General features: G+C 47.3%; 1 protein-coding gene across 1 annotated transcript in view; it reads right to left on the reverse strand.

The window, feature by feature from the left end:
• Window positions 1-391, reverse strand: part of pdgfba (platelet-derived growth factor beta polypeptide a) — a 16,723-nt gene extending 16,332 nt beyond the window's left edge. The window contains exon 1 of the mRNA XM_079730854.1: window positions 1-391. This exon is cut by the window's left edge and continues 488 nt beyond it. The gene's annotated coding sequence lies outside the window, so the exon portion shown is untranslated.
• Between the last annotated feature and the right edge of the window lie 12,109 nt (window positions 392-12,500).

Below are 12,500 nucleotides of genomic sequence, written 5' to 3' on the forward strand. Positions count from 1 at the left end.
CCATTCTCACACAAATTAATTCGGCCCGTCACAAAATATTAATGATTGTTTTTAATTCCAAAACGGTTCCAAAGTAGGCAGTGTTGAGTGTCTCTGAGAGTGTGATGCCGCCAGTTGAGATGCAGAATAATTTAAAACAGGTCGGGTCGGTTGTCACAAAAAAAGAAAAAGGATTGGTTCGCTGTTACAAGCCCATCTCCCGTGCGTAATTCTCAGCATGCGTGGCTCCAAATGTCAAACAGAGAACAGCTCTTGTCTAATCCGACCCCGTGCGATGCTACGTCTCTCTCTCGCTCACTCTCTCCCTTAAACACACGCTCTCTCTCACGCTGGCCGCTCGGCGTTTCTCCGTTACGGTTTGTGCAGGCTCGGGTTGCTCGCGCCTCGTTGCCGTCTCCCCTCTCGCAGCTTTCCAAATAGAAACGGGCCCCACTCCTCAAGTTGGTGAGAGCTGCCCCCGCGCGCCCCCGCTCCCCGCCTCTTGGAGGCAGGGCTTACGGTGTCCTTATTAGGAACAAGGAGAACGGATTGCGCACAGCGGCATCCTTTAAAAAAGGCGTGCGAGCCCTATCGGTATATCATCATTGTGCTTTAAAGGTCCCATGGCATGAAATTTCACTTCATGAGGTTTTCTAACATTAATATGAGTTCCCCTAGCCTGCCTATGGTCCCCCAGTAGCTAGAAATGGCGTAAGGGTTAAAACGAGCACTAGCTATCCTGCTCTGCCTTTGAAAAAACAACGCTCAGACGTGCACATTTTTCCCCGTATGTCGTCATATGGGGACATGTAACCTCTCCTTCTCTGCTTTGCCCAATGACCTATGACCGTGCGAGTGCAAAGTGTGTGTGAATACACAAAATGTAACGCAAGTGTTGTAGCCTACACTTCTTTGTTATTTGGATAACCGTTCTGCTGTTGGTGTTATGGCGCATAACACGTCAGGTTCTCAAACGTCTTTGGTATTTCCACAACGAGACTCGTAGTGGGGGTAATCTCATCTATGGTTGAGAAGGAACTTTGGCTTTGACTCCCTGAAGTAGATGAACCGCAACATAGAGGAGAAAGGGATTGTTGCCCACGATTTTCTCCCACCGGAGCTCTGCTGCCCGCTGCCGCGAGGAACCACCGGCGCAAGCTGCCCACTTCCGAGGGGGTGGTGCCTCGGCACCGGGCTCCGGCTGGAGACAATCGCGTTCAACAATCACGGTCAACAATCCCTTTCTCCTCCATGTTGCGGTTCACTCTACTTCAGATTGATGTGGAACTGGAAGAACCAGAGACGTCGGAGAACCCGACGCAGTCGTTTGAGATTCATAATATCGTCTGGAGGGGCACACAGCTTTTTGCCGTGATAATATACATTATATGATATAGATAGCTTTGTATAATATGATATTATTTCGATATAGAGCTCCAGGACTCCCGCCGGAGCACCCGGAGTGTTCTAGAATATTTACAGAACACGGCCAAAAGCTGTGTGCGCCTCCGGATGACTTTATGAATCCGAGCAATTGCGATGCATCCACTGTAAACACTAGCGCATGTTACCGTGGCCGCAAGCTGCTCAGGGCTACACCCACCCTCCACGTTGACCCGCCTCTAAATAACTGATAATAGCTGTAATTCTGCACCAAGGCTGAATTTCTTGAACATCTTCAAATACTGTATTAAGGGCCCACTAACACCTATATATAAGCATCCATAAAGAAGCATGCCATGGGACCCTTAAAGTCGTGCAATTTGCTTAAATGTGTGTATGTCACACTTAATCACTCAATGTTGTCTCATATGTGTTTATCATTATTAATTATCCCGCACACACACTGCCAACTGCTCCCCATGTCTTTTACGTGCATTTGTCGTGAGAATGTTAAAGGGGACATATCATACCACCAGGTGTGAGTGTGATTAGCCATTACAAGCCGTTTTCAAAATGTGCAGCATTGTGACATCACAGGTGGGCGTGTCCACCTAGATGTGTGACGGATAGATGAGCAGTGTTTGCTAGTCTACTGGGTAGGCTGGTAGACTGATCTATCCAGCACACATCTAGATGGACACGCCCACCTGTGATGTCACAATGCTGCACATTTTCAAACCTGCTTGTAATGGCTAATCACACTCACACCTGGTGGTATGATATGTCCCCTTTAAAGGTCAAGGTGTGTGTGTGTGTGTGTATTTGTGTGTGTTTGTGTGTGGCAGAATGTGTGTGTTCATGTGTTTGAGTGTCAGTGTGTTTATATGTTTGAGTGTCAGTGTGTTTATATGTTTGTGTGTCAGTGTGTTTATATGTTTGGGTGTTGGTGTGTTTATATGTTTGAGTGTTGATGTGTTTATATGTTTGGGTGTTGATGTGTTTATATGTTTGAGTGTCAGTGTGTTTATATGTTTGGGTGTCAGTGTGTTTATATGTTTGAGTGTCAGTGTGTTTATATGTTTGGGTGTCAGTGTGTTTATATGTTTGGGTGTTGGTGTGTTTATATGTTTGAGTGTTGATGTGTTTATATGTTTGGGTGTTGATGTGTTTATATGTTTGTGTGTCAGTGTGTTTATATGTTTGAGTGTCAGTGTGTTTATATGTTTGAGTGTCGGTGTGTTTATATGTTTGAGTGTCGGTGTGTTTATATGTTTGAGTGTTGATGTGTTTATATGTTTGTGTGTCAGTGTGTTTATATGTTTGAGTGTCAGTGTGTTTATATGTTTGAGTGTCGGTGTGTTTATATGTTTGAGTGTTGATGTGTTTATATGTTTGTGTGTCAGTGTGTTTATATGTTTGAGTGTCAGTGTGTTTATATGTTTGGGTGTCAGTGTGTTTATATGTTTGGGTGTTGGTGTGTTTATATGTTTGGGTGTTGGTGTGTTTATATGTTTGGGTGTTGGTGTGTTTATATGTTTGGGTGTTGGTGTGTTTATATGTTTGGGTGTTGGTGTGTTTATATGTATCTCATAGGATAATGCATGTGATAGTGTTTGTCACTGTGCAAGTGTGTGTTTCTGTTTGTGTACGTGTGTGTCTAGTGCTCAGTGTGTGTGTCTGGTTGTAGCAGTGTATACAAGTGTGTGTGTGTCTGTGTGTGTGTGAGTGTGCGTGCACTCCTATGGCCCCTCCCCCACCCCCCAGAGGGGCACCCTACTTCATATCTTGTGGCGTCCCAAGGAGGAAGGATAAGTCTCTGGCTGCCATGACAACGGCGACCGCAGTGACCTGGTCACTGGGGGGGCAGTGGTTGAACGGCCAATGGAGGGGGGGCGGGAGGGGGGTACCAGTAGCCGGCTGTCTCCCCCAGGTTCGGATCACTTGGACCGGGCTCAGTACAAAGAGCCTCACAGAGGAGCAGCAGTGACCCAGAGAGAGGTGGAGGGGGGAGAGAGAGAGGGAGAGAAGAGAGGAGGAACGGGGAGAGAGGGGGAGAGAAGAGGAGGAGGGGGGGAGAGAGAGAGTGAGAGAAGAGAGGAGGAACAGGGAGAGAGAGGGAAAGAAGAGGAGGAGGGGGGAGAGAGAGAGGGAGAGAAGAGAGGAGGAACGGGGAGAGAGGGGGAGAGAAGAGGAGGAGGGGGGAGAGAGAGAGTGAGAGAAGAGAGGAGGAACAGGGAGAGAGAGGGAAAGAAGAGGAGGAGGGGGGAGAGAGAGGGAGAGAAGAGAGGAGGAACAGGGAGAGAGAGGGAAAGAAGAGGAGGAGGGGGGAGAGAGAGGGAGAGAAGAGAGGAGGAACGGGGAGAGAGAGGGAGAGAAGAGGAGGAGGGGGGAGAGGGAGAGAAGAGAGGAGGAACGGGGAGAGAGGGGGAGAGAAGAGGAGGAGGGGGGAGAAAGAGAGGGAGAGAAGAGAGGAGGAACGGGGAGAGAGAGGGAGAGAAGAGGAGGAGGGGGGAGAGAGAGAGGGAGAGAAGAGAGGAGGAACGGGGAGAGAGGGGGAGAGAAGAGGAGGAGGGGGGAGAAAGAGAGGGAGAGAAGAGAGGAGGAACAGGGAGAGAGGGGGAGAGAAGAGGAGGAGGGGGAGAGAGAGAGTGAGAGAAGAGAGGAGGAACAGGGAGAGAGAGGGAAAGAAGAGGAGGAGGGGGGAGAGAGAGAGGGAGAGAAGAGAGGAGGAACAGGGAGAGAGGGGGAGAGAAGAGGAGGAGGGGGAGAGAGAGAGGGAGAGAAGAGAGGAGGAACAAGGAGAGAGAGGGAAAGAAGAGGAGGAGGGGGGAGAGAGAGGGAGAGAAGAGAGGAGGAACAGGGAGAGAGAGGGAGAGAAGAAAGGAGGAACGGGGAGAGAGAAGAGGAGGAGGGGGAGAGAGAGGGAGAGAAGAGAGGAGGAACGGGGAGAGGGAGAGGAGAGGAGGAGGGGGGAGAGAGAGAGAAAGAAGAGAGGAGGAATGGGGGAAGAGAGAGGGAGAGAAGAGAGGAGGAATGGGGAGAGAGAGAGAGAAAGAAGAGAGGAGGAATGGGGGAAGAGAGAGGGAGAGAAGAGAGGAGGAATGGGGACAGGGGAGGAGAGGAGAAGATAGAGAGGGGGTGAGAGAAGAGGAGGGAGGGGGCAAGCGGGATGAGAGTATGTTAGTGTCGGAGCTGTCTGGTCAAATCCAAAAGTAACTCTTGATACATCCTGGGTTGTGCGCCTGTTTATGCATGTGTGTGGATCCATGTGTGTGTGTGTGTTTGTATGGTAGGGAGGATCAGTTTCAATTGGCTCTCATTAATCTTTAAGTCCTGACATGGGCTTCCTCTGTGTATAAGGGTAGTATTAGATGGGCTGTACTATGTTTGTGTGTGTGTGTGTTTGTGTGTGCGTGTGTGTGTATGTGTGTGTGTGTGTGTGTGTGTGTGTCTGTGTGTGTGTGTGTGTGTGTGTGTGTGTGTGTGTGTGTGTGTATGTGTGTGTGTGCGTGTGCTGTGTCATCTGGTGTGCTGGTGGGATCAATAAGTGATCGTATTAACACATACAACATGGTGGTGTGTGTGTGTGTGGGCGGTCATATGGTTGTATGTGAGTGTGTGTCTCATGTGGGTTTGTGTGTCTTGTTGGTGTGTAGGTGCCTTCTTGTGTGTGTGTGTGTTAGTGTGTGTGTTTGTACGTGCATGGGGAGTGTGACAGCCCATTTAGGAGATGTGAGACCTGGGAGTTTGAAGCGTTGAGCGTGTATCCGCAGGTCAGGTCTGGGTCAGCCGGGCCGTGTCGCTTAAGTCTTTCATGTCCCCGCCGTAGGTTCCTTCCTTTGTTTAGTATACTACTGCGGGAATAAACATGTCCAAAGGAGTCTTCACTTCTCTCCTTTCCTTTTTCTCATCCTCTTCTCTCCCCCGGGGCCTTCTCTCAACCCTCCACCTCCTCTGTGGCGTGTGACGAGTCATGATTGCCGAGAGATGAATCAAAACCCGCGCATGGTGGGTGTAACGCAGTCAAAGAATCTCTGCCATCCTTCACCTCTTTCATTTGTTTTCCTGTTTATTCCCAATGCGTAATTCTTATCTTGAAACTCTCTTTCAGCTCCCTTACTCCTTTTGATCCCCTGTCATCCCTCCTCCACCTCTTTCTCCTCCACCTCTCTCTCATCCACCTCTTTCTCCTCCACCTCTCTCTCCTCCACCTCTCTCTTCTCCTCTGCTTCCTTCTCTGTTCCGCTCATTTATCATAAGCCAGCGGACGCTACATCGTCATATCGGATAATGCCCAATATCTTTGCTAATGCCCAATATGGCTTTAGTCTGCATTCTGAGATCCAGTCTCCAGCGTTTCTTCTAAATACACATTAGATCAGTGCTCTAGAGTCTACAGCATCAAGAGAGCAGCGGAAAGATCGCAGGGCATCATACGTTTATTACTCTTTTTTAGTATTACACGTTTTAACTCTTAACTCTGATTGTCTCATATAGCATATAGCCCTCCCCCCTCAGCTCACGGTTGCTTTGACTTGTGACGAGTCATGATTGCAGTGTGATCAGTCAACACCCCCGCAGAGTGGGTGTAACGCAGTCAAAGAAACCGTTAACAATGTTTACCAAGTACAGCCAAGTGGTTTGATAAACATTCTAACGTGGCCTCAGAGTCACATGCTGAGATTGTTTGCATTTTTCAGCGTGAGGTTGTGTTGAGTATAATGTCTCACAGTCCATTGAAGGACCAAATGCCAAGCTAATCTGAAATGACAGTTCTCAAACTTACCTGTCAAATGTGAGCCGTGAACGCGTTTCTTCGGCGACTCTGTCCATCAACTTCAATGCTTGAAGCTCTTTTGTACAGACAAATCAATCTGTCGATAGAGATGTAGAGATATTGCCGCTCTGGTGCTCAATGCTGTGATTATGTAGAATTTCCCTTTATGGTGAAGCGCCTTAGGATGTCAGGGCTCTGAAAGGCAGAACCTTTGATATCGGGGGGTTTCCCAGCATTGGGTTCCTTTAAAATATCACTTGCAGATCATACTACCGGATCAAAAACTTTATATACATATACTGGGTGATTTACAGTAACACAGTGAGGACTAAGGGGGCTACGTTAAAATGAGTTTGTAAGCAGATTCTCATTTTCCAACATTCTCATTTTTATAATCAATCAGCATAATTAGGTTTATTTTGGCACAATGTGTCTAGTGATCTACTTTAGTACACACATTGAAACACTGCATAGAAAAAGGGTCCCTATAAAGTGATGAGCATGTGCAAATCCAAGAACGAATGAACGAAATGAACGAACCACTCGCAGATACAAATCGCGTGTACCATATCGCAAAAGAGTTGTTAAAATAGAATGAATCATTCCTGAATCATACTGCAGCGTTGAGTGTGGCCTCAGTCGAACCTGAGAGGGTGAAGCACTGCCCAGATAGAGTATTCAATCATCAATCATCAGTCAATCATTGCAAAACAACACCTAAAATTTTAATCCTGGAACTAATTTACCAGATCACCTGAAGGAGTACTCTTGATTTCGCCATAGCTAAGAATCACTGTAGCTTCACCCCATGTTCAGTGGTTGGATGGGTTTTGGGGACGGGGGGTGCGTTACCTTGTTTTTTACAATAGGGGTGGATGCCACAACAATGCTGCCCCCTATTTTGTGGAGGACAGTTGTCCGAAGTCACTTTGCTCCTTTAATATAAATATTAATCGACTCCTTTTGGTTTTGTGATTATCCATCTTTGATGCCTTCACCTTAAAAATCAAACAAATACATATATCTCTCTTATTGACATTTTCATGTCAACGCCTCAACGTTTTGGCCAGCCGGATAGGATCAGCCCCGAGGTTTACGTCAAGGAGAAGAGGACACATCACAACATGTGCGTTTGGACCCTGAGGGCCTCTGGTTCTGCCCTGGCCCCAACCTATGTCATCTCCTCCAACCACCCACACAATTCTCTAGCATAAAGATTTTGAACTGATCTCGACTTGCTCGGCCTAAACACAATCAGAACAAATCTTAAAAACCATCTTCTGATCTTTCACAGGGTTTCTGAATGCTACGGCTCTAATGATGGCACAGCGCTGGTTGTGGAGGTGGAGTTGCCCGGGCAATTTTAACATTTATCTCACAATAAGAACATGAAAACTAACACGAAAAGTACATATCTATGAGGTCTGAGAAAGCTCAGACCTTATTTAGTGATGGTGTTGTTTGTGGACTGGAGGTAGTGGGGGTAATACTGGTGGTGTTGTTTGTGGAGTGGAGATAGTGGGGGTAATGGTGGTGGTGGTGAGATAGTGGTGGTGGAGTTAGTGGTGGTGGAGGTAGTGGTGGAGGTAGTGGTGGTGTTGCTAGTGGTGGTGGAGGTAGTGGGGGAGGTTGTGGTGGTTGAGGTAGTGGTGGTGGTGATTCAGGCTACCTTGGACATGCTCTGGCAGCCACCCACCGTCCCCAGGGTGGAGCCCAGGCATGGCGCCCCCACGTTCCCCAGAAGGCTCCGGGTCGGGGGTCCCAGGGTGTCAGGGAGGAGGGCTGTCATCCCCCAGTGGGGAGGTGATGACGCCTCCAGTCCTGGGGGGGGGGTAGAGTGCTAAAAGGGAGGGTGGAGTGGGGCCCTTCAGGTCACTCGGTCCACTGGAAGGAGTTTATTCTTCTGTTCCCAAGGAGTCAGGGTCAAACTCAAGTCTGTGTGTGTGTGTGTGTGTGTGTGTGTGTGTGTGTGTGTGTGTGTGTGTGTGTGTGTGTGTGTGTGTGTGTCTCTATAAGAGTAGTCTTTATAAGTATACAACTGTCCCAGCTCAAGTGTTGGCATTTACAACAGTGGATGCATTAGCAAGGCATCAACACTGCCAGGGCTAGGGGTTCGATTCCCTGTGTAGGTCAACTGGTAGAGCATGACATTAATACCTTAGGTTAGGGCTTCCATTTCCCTGTTAAGGTCAACTATAAGGGCTGTGCATAACCACCGCCAGGGTTAGGGGTTCAATTCCCACCAGGGACACCAATGCTAAGCATGTCTGCGCTTATGGTATTGTAAAGTGTATACATTTCTTTGGAAAAATACATTGACCAAATGGTGTCTTATATGAGAGCCTTATAGCCCAGTAAGTCATGTTGGGTTTAGCTTCGACTGGTGTCTCTCAACAGCTCATCTCTAACCTCTCTCCCGCCCTCTCCCGCTTTCTCTCTCTCTTTCTCATGCACTACACCTCACAGGTGTTTAGCCTCCACACACAAACACACACACACACGCACGCACGCACGCACGCACGCACGCACGCACGCACGCACGCACGCACGCACGCACGCACGCACGCACGCACGCACGCACGCACACACACACACACACACTCACACACAAACTGGGAAATTCCCCATGTCATGCTCCTCTCTTTATCCTTTTTTCTCTCCATCTCTCTTTTTCTCTATTTATTTCAAGTCTTCCTCTAGGAAGTCCTCTGAAGTTATAGACGAGGAAGGGGTGGTTTGTGTGTGTGTGTGTGTGTGTGTGTGTGTGTGTGTGTGTGTGTGTGTGTGTGTGTGTGTGTGTGTGTGTGTGTGTGTGTGTGTGTGTGTAGGAGGCATTTTTGTGGTTGTGTGTGTTCACCCTCCTGTGCTGGGTAACCTTTATCGCTCACTCCTCCCCTCTTCTCTCTCTACTACTACTCCTCTTCCTCGATGGATTTGCTCCACTCCCTGCGACTTGCATCTGATTGTCTGTCCTTGTTGCTCCCGTTAAACTCTTCTATAACCCGGTTTGGGACATCAAAGGAATGACTTGGAAAGAAAAGGGAAACATTAACTTTGTTTAGCTTCAAACCTACTTGTTGTAAGCCAAAGGAGTGTGCCCCTTCCCCTTGATTGCCCTCGCACAGGCCCCATCAACTTCCATTAGATAGAGAGAGAGAGAGAGAGAGAGAGAGAGAGAGAGAGAGAAAGAGAGAGAGAGAGAGAGAGAGAGAGAGAGAGAGTCTGGTTAAATTAAACAAAGGAAAAGTAGAACATAGTTACAGGATAGCCGAACATGGAAAATTAGGCCTTTTATGCATTTGTTTGGTAGCCTCGGATTTCCAGCAGACTGCACAGAGGAGCGAGGTCTGTCACTGATGTGTCTCGGATTTTGTTGTGCTCTGATTTGTTGAAGGTCTATCCAATTGGGTCCAGAGCTATTAAGGTCTGTTCCCGTTTATAACGCCCCTTGGGAATCGAAAATGAAGTGAGAGGGTTGCAGAATGAGTTTGCATTCACAAATTGAACTGGCAATGTCGGGTTAGTGTTTTGATTGAGCTTCATTTAAAATCTTTCTAGATCTGTTAAAGAGAGGCTTGCTATCAAGCTTAGCGATCTCTCCTGGAACATGTCTAAAAGGCTCCACTAAAGATTGGTGACCTTTCTATCGGGCTTAAGATCTCTTGTTGAACATGTTTAAAAGGCTCCTCTGTTCGCTCAAAGCCTTGGAGCTAGTTCTCTGCAGAGGTCACATACTTCATAGTTATGAACTTGTATCTTTTGTGGTATCCAAAGCAAAATACAACAAACAGACTTAACCGTCTCGCTCGTCCACATTCGGCCACCACCCAATTAAGCACATTCCAAAATAAGTTGTTATTCTCGTTCCGTACGTTTGTATTAGTTCAGAATTAATCCTGCCATAAATACTTAATAGTCACTTGACCAGTCTTTTTGAATTCCCCTGACCTTTTTGACCCAACCCATGCCTCAACATATGCAGAACAATCATGCCTCCATCACTAGATACATCCTCCATGCATCCATCCACACGTCTTGTTTCGCTTCTCCTCCACCCGCAGGTGGTGCTGGCTTTAAAGAGAGCAGGTGGAGGGAGGGAATTGACGCTGCGTTTCGTAACATTCCAGCAGCTGCATCTGCTGTGTGGCTGTTGACGTTTCAAAAAGAAAGCGAAAATAAAAACAAATACCAGTATGTGCCGATCAGCAACCACAGCTCCATCCTGCTCCAGAGTGATTTCCCTCCAGAAAGAGACGAACAGAAATAGCCCAGTAGCGAGTGAAAAACCCGGAAGAGAAAACAAATGCGACTGTTTCCTTTATATGAAACATCAGTTGAGAAGGGATTTGTGTTGTCTTTCTGGTTCAACTGTTCTCATACATGCAAACCAATGCAGAAAGTGTGGATAGATCACTGTGTGCGGGCCAGGCCTGCACACAGTCAAATATGTAAATCAAGGACTTTACCTCATGGGTTGAATGAAGGAAATGCGTCAATGTAACAGCAAGACGGAAGCTCTTGCACAAAAACACCCTTTCACAAGTTGCTTAACCGCAAGGCTGTGTGTACATCACTGTGCGCGTGTGTGTGTGTGTGTGTGTACGTGTTTGTTTTGTGTATTTGTCTAAAAATTTGGTTTGTGCAAAAGTGTGAGGGAGAGTTAATGTTTTTATGAGGGTTTGTGAAAGTGTGCACATTAGTGTGCAATTATGTTTTCCTAACACTTTTGACTCGAAAGAAGTGCTGGTTCGACAATGTTTACAGGCTCACATGACTTCTACATGCCACCGCCAATATATGAATGGCCGACCTAAAGATTTTGAATCAAGTTTTTTTAAACTCGCAAAATGTTCCATTCCAGTTTTAGCAACGAAATCTGGGAGATTGTCCTCAGTCTCTATTTGAGGGAAACATTTAGAGACTGACTTGAGAGTCAATTCTGAGATCATTGCTAATTATGGTAATGAGACCACCCGATCCCTGCAATCTCATTGGTTGAGTGTTGAAGCCTTATGTATGACATCATCTTATATTCTTGTAGGCCACAGCAGGCCAGAGAGCCAAGCGTTATACAGTGACATAAGCACTTGAAAGAGAGAGAGAGAAACACAGGCTCAGACAGTGTGCGAGAGAGAGAAGGGGAGAATGACGGGGAAGTAAAAGCATGTCTGGAATGCACCTTCCCTTAATGACTAACCAGAAGAAGGATAAACACACACACGCACATACATAAATATACACAGAGCCACAGGCACAATCATGCAAACTCCAACATGGACTCCCTCACTCTCACACACACACATGGTCACGCATAAGCAGCCTGAGAGCATAAGCAGGTACACGCTCTGATAAGGTAATGGGGGGTATTGGGTTTCAATATCTGACATTGGGGACTCCCCTCCCCTCCCCGGTCCCAATCCACACCCCCCTGCCCCCATCAACCCTCTCCCCTCCAGCCCTACCCCCAGCCTTCCTCCTTTGATATTAATACCAACAGGTCGTGTGTGGGTGCTTGTGTACTGTTGCCAAAAATTATACCGCGTATGGCTTATAAATACCTCCCCGACAGCAATTTGTCCTTGTGTGTGTCTGTGTTTGTGTGTGTGTGTGTGTGTGTGTGTGTGTGTGTGTGTGTGTGTGTGTCTGTGTGTGCGGGGGTGTGTGTGTGTGTGTGTGTGAGTGAGTGTGTGTGTGCGTGTGTGTGTGTGTGTGTGTGTGTGAGTGTGTGTGTGTGTGTGTGTGTGTGTGTGTGTTTGTTTGCATGTATGTGTGTATGTGTCTGTTTTTGTGTGTGTTTGCATGTGTGTATGTGTGTGTCTGCTTGCATGTGTGTGTGTTTTTAACGTATTTTAGGTAACATGTCTAAACGTATCCTACCTCCTGGACACAGGCTGTCCTAAATGCTTCCTGTTTACATGGCTGTACTTCCTGTAGGATGCAGTGTTGTGAGTTCACACCAGAATCGAACTAGGCTAATCTGGTGTCTCTGACTTTCTGACTTTCCATCTCTCTATCTCTATCTCTCTTGTACCCCTCACACTGTTTCTCCCTCTCTCTTTCTGTCTCTGTCTTTCTTTCTCTGTATTGCGGCCGTTATATCTCTCCCTCTCTAACTCTGTGTGTGTCTCTCTATCTTGCGATTTCTCTATCCCATCCTCTCCGTCCCGCTCTACCTCTATATACTGGTGCTGTGCTCATGGAGCAGGTTAGATGAAGTGAAGCAGCAGGTGTTCTACCGCCCTCTCTTCTCCTGTTCCCTGGCAGCCGACCGTAGCTCCTGTTTTTAGATTCCGATCGAGGACCACGTTAGTTCTAATGCGTCCGACTGAGACCTTCAAATCACGCCTTTGAAGAGCAGCGT

The sequence above is a fragment of the Pollachius pollachius genome (assembly GCF_949987615.1).
Source record: "Pollachius pollachius genome assembly, chromosome: 2".
Classification (NCBI taxonomy): domain Eukaryota; kingdom Metazoa; phylum Chordata; class Actinopteri; order Gadiformes; family Gadidae; genus Pollachius; species Pollachius pollachius.